At 39.1% G+C, this 14,049-nt stretch overlaps 1 protein-coding gene across 2 annotated transcripts in view; it reads left to right on the forward strand.

Moving 5' to 3' along the window:
* The first annotated feature begins 307 nt into the window (after window positions 1–307).
* ZNF711 (zinc finger protein 711) overlaps window positions 308–14,049 on the forward strand; it is a 55,333-nt gene continuing 41,591 nt past the window's right edge. Inside the window, exons 1-3 of one of the 2 annotated variants that reach the window (XM_056359322.1) lie at window positions 308–7,522; window positions 8,321–8,460; window positions 10,494–10,654. The gene's annotated coding sequence lies outside the window, so the exon portion shown is untranslated. Of the gene's footprint in view, window positions 7,523–7,596; window positions 8,461–10,493; window positions 10,655–14,049 lie in introns of those variants that run through there. The other variant, XM_056359324.1, reaches the window with a different exon arrangement.

Genomic DNA, 14,049 nt, shown 5'->3' on the forward strand with positions numbered 1-14,049 from the left:
ATGGGTTAAAAAACTACGTTGTTTTTATAGCAAGTATTTTTAGATAATTTTTTTTGAGATCAACAGGGAGAAAATCATGAGTAATTAAAGCGTGTGACAACCAGAATGCATTGAAAAAAGGTTATTTTAAATGAGAAGTTGTTACGTCAAATTGTGTCTGATTTGTTAGACTATACAGTTTCGGTCACAAAATTTTTTATGAAAAGATGCTCTAAAAATTAATTCTATTTATTTATTATTATAACTGTTCTTTACCTGGTAGCTACCAGTTACTAGTAATCAGGTATTACTGACCTGACGGGTATAAACCGGCTGCAGTTATTTTTCTAATAGAGTTTTGGTTTGTCATTTGAGGAACTGGAATTCCTTTTATGCTACTTAAGCCTTTCAATTGCCAAAAAAACCATTACCACTTTAAGGGTAACTTTGCATTTATATAGACTACAGTACTATCAGCAGTGAGTTCCCTAATAACATGGAATGTTACAGCAATAATATCAAAAGGCATATGTGCTCGCTCGCTCTCCAACAGTCACAGCTAGTTATTTTCTACTCCCTTAGTATTTTTTGTAACGTTGCTAAAACAATTGTAATGTTGTTACTGATCATACAGGTAGCTACAAAACAGTAGTGTTGCTTATCTCCTAGATAATACTGTTAGGGATTTTTCCTTGTTCTGTACTTCATAGTTGTAACATATAACCTATATTTAGGTTGTCTTGGAAAGCGCTTCGATGCTGATGCCCTCTTGCGAGAAGGGAATGCAGTATATTTAAATAGATCTGTATGAATGCAAGCCTTGACCACTGTGTAATCATTTAGATTTATCTCTCATTAACTGTAAATGTTGGATTAGATTGTCTTGGACAGTGGGGTGGAAGGACACTTCCATCTTTTCTTGAAATAAAGACTGCCCATAGCACAGTTTTTCAAGTTAATAACGCATTAGTCACAAGTCTGCTAATCCACCTGTTCATGGTGTAAAATCCCTCTTGCAATAGGAAAATGGTAATATTAATGCTCTGATAGTGCTTTCTTCTTATCATTTGCCAGGTAGGCTCAGAAGGATCTGCCCAGGGATCTCCTTTAGTTCTGACTTACTGGTTTCCTTCTAAACACATTTTCTTCTCATTGTGAAAAGTTACACAGAATTATACTTGTTGCATTGGCGACTCTCTCAACATATCCAGTGGTGTCTTGCAATTGCCTGTTGGGTTAAACATTGTCGGTCAAGGTGTCAGGTACATCTCCATAAATCATGGACTTTGGTGGTTTTGCACCAGCAGCTCTGCGTCAGCTTGTAGCTTGCTGGTATGAACGATGAGTAGAGCATTCATTCAGAGTCCTACATAGGAAAGGAACAGGTAGCAAAGAATGTCAGCTTTGAGCACCAACCACGGTGACTTTTGATGTCTGATTAAGGTTGCTGATGAGGCAGTTATTTTTAGACAGCCGTGTGCCTGTGCAGTACTGCAAACTTCTGGAACATAGTTTACAGCCCACAAGGTTTACACAGTAAAAGAGATGGAGGAGAACTGACGTTGATGCAAAACAGATCCTTTTGTACACCAAAATAAGGAATAATCCCAACACAAAAAGGTTTTAATTTAGATTATGATTAGAAGGTTTGAGTCTCAAATGGGTTTCAAGACTTTGAGCCTTTGCTAACAATCCAGAGTTGATAAATAGTGGAATTCAGATACAACTGCACTTAAATAATGCAACAAAAATCATAATGATATAAGCTATACAGCTTACTGGCTAACTGGAAGATGGGTACGAAATCAGAGTAAAGTAATTTAAGCAGATAAACTTTCATTTCTCATATAACTTCAAATTTTGAAGGCGCAAGTCATTGGAAAGTAAGACTTAGTATCGTCTTCAGACTATGTCATATGCAGCTTAAATTTCTGATGTAATTAGAAATACAGACCACTAACAGTATGTTAATGTATAATTGCATTAAATAAATGTTTGTTTTGTTTTAATATACAGCCGACTGCACTGGAGTTGAAGACTTTAAGACCTGCCTGGGTAATACAGACAAGTTCTGTCCTACCAATATTTATTGTCAATGTAAAAATGAAAAACCTTTTTGCAGGTAGGGTGTGGGATTGGTTTGTTTGCTTAAATGTATGCTATGTAAATGCAGCTTGTTAAATATATTTTTAATGATGAACTAAATTTAGACCCTGCAATGTGATCCATGAAAGTAGATGTTGATCTTCATTTACAATCTGCATAAGCTCAGTAACTCCGCTACAGTGCATCAAATCTGGGATCTAAGTGCAGCATTTTCTCTTTTTAGAATGTGTAGGCCATGTAATCCATAATGTAGGTAATCACTGTAATCCTCAATGTTCACATGCTCGTTATTGTCTCAGGTATTTTGCTTTAGACCCTAATTGTGCTGTGTAATGGCAAGTTAATTTTTTCCCCCAGGTTGATCAAAATCTCTTTAGTTTAAAAAAAATCAGGTATCTTAATATCATATTCTCCATTATGTAGTTGTTACTTTCCTTTTTAAAAAAGTAATCTAGTCATCTGAGTAGTAAATCTTGGTCCTGTAGCTAGTGTATTTGTTTTTTACACGTAGCTTGGCCCTTAGACTTGATAGGAAATTAGCAAGAAAATACCAGGGCAGTATTACAAAGCTCATCTGATTATCTGGTGGATTCAAGGCAAAATTTTCTCTGTGACCCAGTCTGTTGTTTATGAATGTGCAGCTAGCCTCCAGGTGTAGCCAATATACCAGATTAGATAACGGAGTACGCTGTTCAAATATTAGTGCAACTCCAAAGAAATAGAATGCTACATTATTGAAACTGTATATATGTATCCTAAAACATAGCCAGGTCAATACCAATATTACCTATAAATAGCAGTAAGAAAAGAATTTTCCATAGAGATCAAGGTCAAACTTCCAGAAAAGGTTACCCAAATCCAGACTGTTTGCATCAACAAATGATGCAGAATCCCTGTCAAAAGAACCTTCCCATCATGAGGACGGCTGGGGACATCCCGTTCTAGGGATATCCTTTGTATTAGCAGAGGAAGTAGTGCTGTAGGAGAGGGGGGAAAAGAAGCCCTGAATTAATGAAAATAAAGCAACGTTCTTATCCCATTACAAGTCTTACTATTAAAAGCAGAGGGGATATAGTGTGTGACTCTACTATGGGTTGTATTGCTGCTTTTTCATAGAAGGGGCATCAATGTCATAATGACAGATAGCAATGTGATGTTTCAATTATATCTGCATAGTCTGTTGTGGAAAGTGAGAGGCTTTGCCACGCTTACAGCTGGCGAAAAGATCATTGACCTGGGTCACGCCATGCCATGACTGGGGTAACATACCCCATTCCCAAGAAAGCGTATTATCTTGGACTTTTGGGAATGCTAACTTGGACGTGGTTGACCCGAAGCCTGGCAGAGTGCATTTGCATCAAATTTAGAATAAGATGTGTGTTAAGTAACATCTTTAGACAAACAGGAGAAATGCTGCATCTCTTGACCCCTGCAGTATTCAATAATAAATAATTATATAGCAAAATACCTTCCTTTTTTTGACATTACTTTTTAAATTAAAATAATGTTGCCAAAAATTAATACTTTTATTTGAAGATGTGGTTACTTAAGAATGGACTGGATGGAGTATTGGTGCATGGGCCCCAAATGTAACCACCTTTGGAACACTCTAGATCTGATTTTTAGTAACTGTCCTTCCTGCAGTAGCACTGGTTATCATAGTTGTTTTAATATTTTACTGGGTCTACTGCTGTAAAAGTGGAAAAGCTGGGTAAATTACTTTGGATGCAGTTAAAAGGGTTTTTATAGTCAAAATGGAAGTAAAGCAAAAGTAGTCTGGTATTCTGATTAATTTTTAACCTCTGGGTATTTAAATCAACAAGCTTGCCATATGGAATCCTCTGCCAAAATGCTGTCTACACAATTGAAAACTAAATCAAAGCATCCTACCAGACCATTTAGCAGTTATTCAGCATTTTACTGCTAAGTGCAGAACTTCACTCTAGGTTGTTGCTTCTCTTTCTCAGGGCTAACCAGGCAAGCTTTAAAGATTGATAAATACATTTACGACTTTAACTCGAGACTACCAAATCTGTCTTGCCAGTTTATTTGCTATTAAGGGTTGGCTTTGTTTTCGCAAGTTGTTTGTGGTTTGTTGGGGTTTTTTTAAAAAAAAGGAGTAACGCCAATAAACACTGACAGGAGGCTTGGTGATTAAACAATTCTTCCTGTTCTTTGGCCCTAGGCATTGGCAATTCAAGCTGCTTTTTGCTTTCAGCATTTTATCTTTCTTTGTTCCCCACTGATACCTGTCCCAAGCACACAGACAATGTGGGTTTTTTCTTCTTTCATTGAGCCCCATTAGTGTATATCACTGATACTTGCTCTGTCATAGACAAATTGTAATACACAGCTCTTGCATAGTCATTGCAGCAGTGCATCTAAACCTGCGGTATGGCTGTTGAACCAATCTGTGGTACAAAAAGAAGCCCCAAACCACTGCTAATGCTCGAAATCTCATTGTTCCCCCATCCAGGAACCAGACGAATCCTCCATACTGTGCAGCACAACATAACCCAGCACTTACTGCTGAAACGGCTGGTAACTGGGGCAGCCACTGAGGGTAACAGATGTTGGCGTGTGGGGCATATCACACGTTCCTAATCGTAGTGGAAGCCAGACCTGACTTTGTGATCCAACCGATCGCAATACAAATATACCGATACGAATAGCAAAAAAGGTCATAGAGTAATTAAAGGTAACCTGAGTTTAAAATCTTGCTTTTATTTGCCCAGTATTTGATTTCCAGGATCATCTGCATGTATGTGAGAAGGTGAAACTCTTCATCAAAGATGAAGTGAATCTAGGAGAAATCTCTGCATAGGAGAAAACAAAGAACCAGGGACTATTTTAAAAGGATGCTCAAATAAATATTTCATTTTAGGCCGGTGAAAAGACCAGCATTAAAAAGAGTGATAATTTGGTTACGAGCTCCAGCTGTATGCTACAGCCGCTTCCCTTGTGTCGTCCTTGTGCTGTTCCAGCTTCTGGGTGAGCAGGGCCAGCCTGGTCAGCCCACGAACGCTGACTGCTGCTACTGGCACCAGCGCCTGTGCAAGGAGAGGGGCAGGAGTACATAGCCAGAGGGGAAGAGATCCGTATGCTCTCCAGACTTCGACCCATTTAGGCTGCTGCAGAGCCATGCCTGCAGTTTCATTTGTTTACTAGTTATACTTGACCAGAGGAAGGATTGGCCACCTGTCTTGAAGGTTTTTTTCCCTGTAAAGACAGGCAAAAGGCAGTGCTAGTAAGGTGACACAGTTTGCTGATGAGACCACAGTACTCAGAGCCGTCAAAACCAAGCCTTACTATGAAAAAATACAGAGGGAGCGTATAATAATGAATGACTGGACAAGAAAATGGCAAATTAATTTTATTGTTTATAAATGCAAGCTAATGGGTGTAGAAAAGGAGTTTTTGCTTTGTGTGTGGAGCAGTCATCTCTAAATGAGAAATTAGAACTCAGAACAGGTGTCTCGAGTAATGTTTTCTGAGAAAGTTTGTTTTGCTAGGGATTTTAGGAAGAAACTGAAAACAAACCCAGATACATTGTAATACTACTGTGTGAATCTTACTTGTGCTTACATTTTGACCACCAAATGATTTTGAGCCCCGATCTCAGCAAGCAGCGTAGCACATGTAGAATTCCAGGGACATCAGCATGGATTTCTGTGTGAGGAGAGGTTGTATGAGAGATTACTATTCCCTGCTTTTCATGTCAGAACTAGGCTATGTCAAATGAAATCGGGCAGAAGTTTTAAACAAGCAAGCAAACAAAGTGCTTTTTTTTTTTTTTTGTAAAATGCATAATCCAGCAGTATGTACTCACATTTTAAATTACTTTTAAAAAAAATCAGACACCTCTTCAGGGAGGCAGCGGTGTTCAGGTTGGGTGTGTGCTTTCAGGTAGGACACATCCCGGTTGTTAGGCTTGGCGTGCTGCAGTTCACGCCTCGGAGCAGCCTGGGAGTGCACAAACTGGTTCCCCTTTAGGTTAAACTAACCAGAGTGTGTGCTTCCATCTCTGATGAACATTCCGTGCCTGGGCCGAAGTTTCAGACACATTCTGAAAAGCAAACTTTTCTGAAGTGTGTGAAGCGTCGGTGTGGGGCCCCACTTGTATTAGTCTGCTTTATTTGGTGCTGCAAATCCAGCCACAGACTCTGCTCCAGCTCAGTCAATTAATGACTTAGATGCTGCTGGCTGGAAGTTACACTGATGTATCAGTAGTGCTTCATGTATTTCTACTGTTTGCATACTTTATGCTTCCATTACTGGCTGTTCTCAGCCTGTTAGGTGCCCTGACTCGCTTGGTCTCTTCCTGTCGTCTGTTTCTGTATGTGCAAATTTTGCAAGTACGAGATGTGTCAGTATAGGTAGAGAGCCCAAGTACAGATTTGATCTGTCTCATTTACTTTAGACACAAGAAATCAGGCTTGTTTTTGTAATGAAGATGTAAAAGAGAAAAGAAAGAATCCAGTCCAATACATTATTTCCTGTAAAATACATTTGTATAGTATTAGTATCTTGGAAATTTAGTGGGGGGGGAAATGAGGCACGAGCCTACCTTCACCGGGAGATGGTGCTGTTTAATTTGGAACTAATTCTGACTGCGTGCAACTGCTGCTGGCATTTCCAAGGTGTGAATTAGACCAAATCCTGCACACTCTGTTAGGGAAGAAAACCTGCTGTGAAGGAAGCGCTTTGGGCAAGGGCTGCAGGACTTGCAGCCTTCACGTGCTGCAGGCTGCTAGTTGCAGCCCGGAGGCAGCCCATGGGACCTTTCTGCCTGCCTTGTCTCCTCGCTAGACGCGGGGGTGATGAAAACGTGAGCTTGTGAAAAGCCCATTGTTACTTGTCTGAGCTTTTGCTTCCATGCTGGCAAGCGTATTGCTCTGCAGCCTGCAGAGCCCTCACCAGAGCTGGCTGAGAGGCAAGAGAGGAAGCCAAACCTGTATCTGAGAGCACCAGCTCCTGCAGATCAGCTGCCCTGAATGCTGCTTCTCCGGAAGGTATCTAGTTTTGATAATTACTTCAGGTTGTTACATTTTTATGTGAAGGTACCTTTAGCAAATGAACATCACTTACTCGTTTTATGAACAATATAGCATACTTATTTTGCTTCTTCATGATGTTTTCCTTCTTCTAGCAATACGTCTGGCAAGACAGCATCCACTCTTTTTAAACGATAATATTCAGTTATCTTAATGTTTGATCACTGGCCACAGATGGGAAAGTCTGGCCTCTGCTCTTGCAGGGAAAGTGCCAGGCAGGAATTCTCTTGCTGGCCCTCACCTTCCCTTGGCAGCCGCGGACCTGCCACAATAGAGCTTGGGCTACCTGCTTTCTGAGCCAAGGAAATGGTCCCCGTGCTTTCTCTACTTTGCTGGAGCCCCTCAGCCGCAAATGGAGATGTCTGGTCTCTGTGTAATCAGAGGTAAATTCACTGTTACTTATGGAGTAGCATCTTTCTGAAATGTTTAATCATAAAAGACTTTACAAAATCTCCAGGCCTCATGTGTCAGCCAGAAGTCAGTGTCTGCTTCCCTTGCTTCTGAAGCTAAATTCTGAAATACTGATTTATCCAATGTCTTGTATGGCTTTCCTCTATTAATTACAAATTATTCATTTTCATTTATTTTTAGAAATGCAGTTTCCTTAGTTGTGTTTCCTCACTTTAATCCTCCTCACTAACATGAGCAACTGTTGCAGCTCCTACCTATAACTTATGCAGAGAACTTGTTTACCATGAGGCAACTAAATGACAACAAAATGTTTTCCTCATAAGTAGCATGGTTCTACTGCAGAAACAGACTGGAGCTTTCTGGTATTTTGGGCCATGAAGAAGATCTGATTTTTTTTTTTTTAACATAAAATTGGAAAATGTTGAAGGTATCCCTGTCATGAATTTAGAACCTTTTAAAAATTATTATAGGAATACAGAAAATTAAATATTATGGCACTGTTCAGTGTAACAGTGAAAAACCCCCCAAAACCTCAAAGAATATGTTGCTGCTTTGAATTCACTTTTATTTGTGGCTGCAAGATAAGGGTTTGACACTAAAATTAACTTAAAAAGACGGAACATTAGAAGTCTTAATGTTAACTGCGTCAATGTCATACATGCAGTAGTGAGCTTTATTATTTTTATATTTCAGTGTAAACTAACACTTCCAGTAATCTGCAGTATATTATTATGCATATTTTTAATAACTTTTTTTTCTCTTTTGCATAGTCCCATGCATTCTCAGCCATTAGGGGAGACCAGAGCCAGCAACAGCCTGTTTTTCTAACCAGTGACCTCAGTATGAGACATTTGGCCATTCAAGCAGGAGTTCCCCTTATGCAGGTTAGGCAGAGGGGAGACAGTATCAGGTATATATTGATAACATACCTATGCATATATATTATATAGTCTTCTGCCTTGTTACTGAGTACAAATTATCATAATTCAAATTGGTAGTATTTATGTCACAAAGTAAAGATGTGACCTAATAAAAAGCCTAAAACCACCTTTTACTATCCAGGTGTTTTCTACAGGAATATCACATACCTGCCAGTTCTATTCTAGACTGGATAAGTTTTGCAATTTTTTAATCTTTTTCTGAGTCGTTTACACTTAAGATACTATGAGTCATATAAACAGGGTTTTCACCAAACTGAGGGATGGCTGCCCAAAACAGCCCCTTAAGAACAGACGGTTCAGTCAATGCAGAGATCCCTTAGCTCTGGCAGAGGAATTACTGGAATTGTATGTTCCAACTCCCTGTGCAGTGAAGGGAATTCATATGGCTGACATGAAAAAACAAATGCCTAAAAGCTTTGTCCGTTTCACCAACACTGCTTTTTCATGCCAGTATCTCTTTTGATTTCACTGGAATATGGCCAAAGATAGTTTCCAGCCATGCTGAAAACTTCTGTAATGATAATATGAGTGCTCTCCTGTAACAACTGTCTTGTTACCTTTACTGTCACGGTAAACTCTTTAAAATTTATAATACTTTTCCAAACTCTCTCCTGAATAATGATACAAAAAAATTTCAACTGATGTTTGAAAAATACGGCTGTTAATAGTTCTGTTAGTACTTTCCTCTTAGAAAGTACCTTTCCTTTGAGACTCTTGGGTTCCTGTTCCCCTCCCTCCACCACTTCATAATTCAAATTTATTAAAGCTTCATGGAAAGTCGCTATTATGTATTTAAAGTACAGATAGTATGATGTACAGGGTAATTAAATTATTCCAGACCTTATGAAATCATTTATATGACTAAGTGTGCTAGCAAGCTTCCCCTACCCCCTGCCCAACAACTGAATGATCTGTAGACAGATGTATTTACCGTAAGACCTTTCTGTGCCTAAAAAACCAGTCTCATTAAAACTGTTGTGTTAGTCAATTACTAATGTCTTTCTGGCCCAGATCTTGATAGAGCAGTGTTTTGTGATTAAATTTGGTTTATGTGAATGAGCCTTTTGGGTTACTTCTGTACAGGAGGCACCAATAATTGGTATAAGGCATCAGTAAAAAACAGGCATTTCTTTTTATAATGGACTTTAAAAAAGACAAAATGGGCGAAGTTAATTGTAAAAGAAAAATGTTAACATTTTACAAAAAGCAAACTCACAGTTCAGAAAGGTATTTTTTTCAACTGCAGAAGAATATTAAGGTGGGGCCTTCAGCGTAAATGGAAAAATAATTAAATAAAAAGTTGTGATGTGCTCTGTCCTTAATTAAGGTGAGAACACTACCTGTCTACCTGTGTATTGTTGTACAAGTAAATCTTTTGCCAGTCGTGCGTTATATCAGAGCCTGCAACCTAATTTACCCATCTGAAGTGGTGTTTTTTTTCCCCCCATGTCATGTAATATCCCTAAAAATAATTTTATGGGTAGAAAAATGTTCTAAGTATTCCAAGAAGTATGTGTGCACGTGTGTGTTTTAGAGTCCTGCATTCTTAATTGTTTGCTGTTAATGCAGTGGAGAAATGATGAAGGAAAGAAAATACAGCGTTTTCCTTCCAGAGTAGTGCTTTTGGTCTATGGATTACTTAGAAAGGATCGCTGCAGGTCAAGAGAAATGTTAATGGCCATGTCAGGGCATTTTTTTATCTTCTACAGTAGCCCAGTGATTTCTTCAGCCCTCCTTTTTAGGCTAGAGAAACTTCGTTTATATTAAAAAAAAAAAAAAATACACCTCAGTAGCAATCAAATGTTCTGCTGTTCCTGCTTTTTAGCTGGCCCTGCTGATCTCCCAAAGCTACTGGTAAGCACACATTCAGAAGCAGCACAGACATTCAGATACTAATAAAAGAAATACATAAATGTAGTTTGATTAGATACAGATTATTTTAATAGCAAGCATACTGGGGAGCATATGTCGTGCTACTGATTTAATTCTAATCTCTTTACAGAAATACTAAGTACCAGTGCTTCCTGTATCTGGAATGTCTTGGAATGCTGTGTGATCAGTGGACGATCCAAATGCTGAGAGATCAGTAAGACCCTGTGGGCTGTGACACAGAGGAAATAGACATAACTATTGGAAAGCACTAGAAGTTGTTGCAAAGAAAAGGTATAGAAGATAATTATAAAACAAAACATGCTGTTAGCATCTGATTTTACTGTGCAATTGGTGACGACTTTTTGTGAACACCTGATTTTACAGTTTACATAGCTGCTTCTACGTATTGCTTAAATTGTTGCATATCTGTCGGGACATGGGGTTCTTCTGTGATTAACTGTACGTCCTGTGCCTAAACAAGAGAAAACTGCCCTTCCTTAGAAGAAACTTACGAGAAAGGAAAAAGTTGTTTCACGTTTCACCATGAGAAATGACAAATATGCATGCTAATCATTACTTTTCTTTGTTTGCTTCCTGGGATGGTTTAAATCCGTATCAAAGGGGGTAAGGGGTTATATTTTTTCCATATTTCTCAGGAAGACTTGTCAAAGACCATTTTTGCCAAGTACAGTTTCTCCATTTGGCTCACCCGTTTATTTTTGATGTTTGCCTCGCTCTTTGTCATGATCTCCCTCCACATGCTGGTTCCAAATCGAATTCTGTTAGTAGGACTGTGAATTTCTCTTAACTATAATTACAAAGATTCTTCAAGGCATTGTAGCATGTAGAGCCTGTTGTGCCCTGACTGACGTTGCTCTGGTTAAAGACACAATATTTAAAGAAAGAAAACAACAAATTACATCAAATTTTGGATAGTGTAGTCAGAATCTGTATTCTTGTTACGCCAGTGACCTGCAGGATTAGGTAGAAGGAAGGCTTTGTTCTCAGCCAATACCCATTTTGTCCCACTGACACTGGCAGCATTGTACAAACATAACAAGGCATTCGGCTTCCCACTATCCCAAGATGCATCAAGTACTGGCTGATGCAGCAACCTCAGCTTGTAAGCCCATTCTGTTGTCCCTTGTTTCTTTTTCACTTTGTTTTCCTTCATCATTTTACGGATACTAAGACCTGAAAAAGTTTGCTTTTAAAAATGCAGTGGCTTTCTTGGTAATTTTTTTCAGAAATAATGAAAATAAATGAAGCTATAGAAAATAGACTACCTTGCCACTAACAAATTAAAGATACTGCAGTCCTGGATATATTTCCCATTTTCCAAAGAGTCTCAAGCACATTATTTTAACATTCGTATTAAATGATTTTCTGTAGTGTTAGATAATACATGAAACTATAAGACATCTCAGAATCTTAACTTTTTAGAAAGGTGAAAATATCGGCATTTCTTTTATATAAATCGGAATGCTCTCCTTGCAACAGCTCCATGCCTTAACTGCTTCCTGGCACTTTCAGTGCCCTCCACAACTCTGTAATTGCCCAGACTGCACGGGCTTCCCTAGGCAAGTACGTTAGCAGAGAAGCCAGAAACCTATTCAGACACCTTTGCTTTGCTTCCTGTTCCTTGCAAGTATTTAGTGAGTAGGTACAGCTTCCTGCTGGGGAAAAAAGGAGAGGTGGCTCCAAAGCTGGCAGTTTTTCTTGGCTCTGTAACTTAGTTGCCATCCCTGGTGGCGTTCTCTATTTTTCAGCCACAAACGGCTGTTTTGGTTTAGTTTTTTTCTTCGCCCCCAATGTAAGAAATGTCCAAAGTGGGTAAGTTTTAATGGTTTTACTTCTGCTGCAAGATACCCACAGGCATTTGAGTCTGCACCTGATGTATATATCAAGGGCAGATTTGCCAACTGCTAAATCATCTAATGCTGGCAGAGGAATTTTTCATGAATAGTTGAAACACATGCACCAAAATTCATTAAAAAGAATCCAGAGATTTTTCTGAGCGTCGACTGCTTGCAAACCTGCATTACAGTGTCTTCTGAGACTGCAGACAGCCTAGAACAATGCTTGTAACATCAGTGTCAAGAATTTTGTTGCATGTTCAGTAAAAGCATCCTACTATCATCCAGTCATTTTTCAATTTCTATCAGAAATAAGAGAAGTGAAAATAGTTCTGTTATCTTCAGAAACATGCAGAAGTGGTGTTAGCACATCTGTTCAGTCATAGACTATCAGTTTAAACTGTTTTGACCCCAGAAAGTCAGATCCTCATGTGTCAGTGAATTTTGTCGCTGAATTGCTTTTTTTTCTGTCACTTGTTAGCCTCCAGTAATGCCATAACTGAACAAACTCTGGTTGTTGACCTCTGTAGCTCTGTTTACCAACCTGAAAGTGATCACAGAATTTGAGTGTTCTATTTAACATTCCACCACTCTTTGAAAAGGAATAGGAGCAAGAGATAAGGCAATCCTGTCAAATATACCTGGTGTTGGTGAGAGAAGAGCTGCCTGGAAGCAATGCACTCAGGCTGTTTAACCTGCAATGAATGAAGTTTCACAGGGAATGAAGCCTTCCTCATCAGACTTCTGCTGCCTGCTGTTTAGTTGTGGGTGGGCAGATCAGGAGTTGCAGGACATCAGCCACAGGAGCTGCTCCTGATACACTTCACCACTTGTGGTCAGGTCATCAGTATTAACATCAGGCAGTTGTATGTGAAAGAAAACTGTGAAGAAACTGCTTAAAATACACTGGTGTCACTTCTAAACAAGAATAATATTAGGGAGTACCTTTTTGAATATGCAGTCTGCAAAGCACTGTGCTTTGGTTGTTTTGCTTCTTACCTGGAGAGCAGAGCCGCTCTGTAATTCCTTGAACTCTTTGCGTTGTGAAATGAAAGGTAAGGAGCAATGCTGGCCATCTGCTAGGTATCACAGTTACGATGTGCTATTTCCCCGTCAAGTATAAACAGTTTAAATTGATAAATAGCATGGTGTTGTGGCTTTTGTGCTTTCTTTGTGATTCACTGCTGCACTTTCTGATAGTGGGTCGCTGTGATCTTGGCGTCTTGGTGGGTTTTTTTCATTCTCTGCTTCTGACCAATGCTTTGTAATTGCTGCCTCCCTCTGCAAATTTGCACGTTGGGTCTGATGTTGAACATTGCGTCATGCTGTTGGCAATAGCCTTGTTGCTATTTTATGTTCATTTTGCTTTTGAGATTTCCCTTGATATTTCTCTAGAAGACAGAATCCAGCACAGATGGGGTTTTGTTGAAGGGGATAATTAATCTCTCTGTAGTTCTGCATTTCTGATTGTATCACCTTGTGAGATTCTCTCTCACCATTTCCCTAAGTATTCAGTTTTTGTGATTACCTTTTTCAGGTATTTTTCCTGTCATTCCTTAATTGTGTTGATCAGGTTGAAATTATTCTGTCATTAGGATGTGTATCTTTTGCTAGAGCTGGAAGAACTGACTAGATACTTTTACGTGTTTACTTCGGTGTGTGGCATGTTACGGACAGCTTTACCTCACTGTTGTATTGCTTACCTCTTAAATAAAGGGGAGGAGGGTCAAACGTTGGAGAGGTCTCAGAGTTCTGTGCTAAGGAGGTGAGAGTCCCGGAGTAAGAATCTTTTAAGAATTACAGAACAAAAACCCCTGTAACTCTGTATTG

Source organism: Falco biarmicus, chromosome 14 (assembly GCF_023638135.1).
Source record: "Falco biarmicus isolate bFalBia1 chromosome 14, bFalBia1.pri, whole genome shotgun sequence".
In the NCBI taxonomy this organism is placed as follows: Eukaryota; Metazoa; Chordata; class Aves; order Falconiformes; family Falconidae; genus Falco; species Falco biarmicus.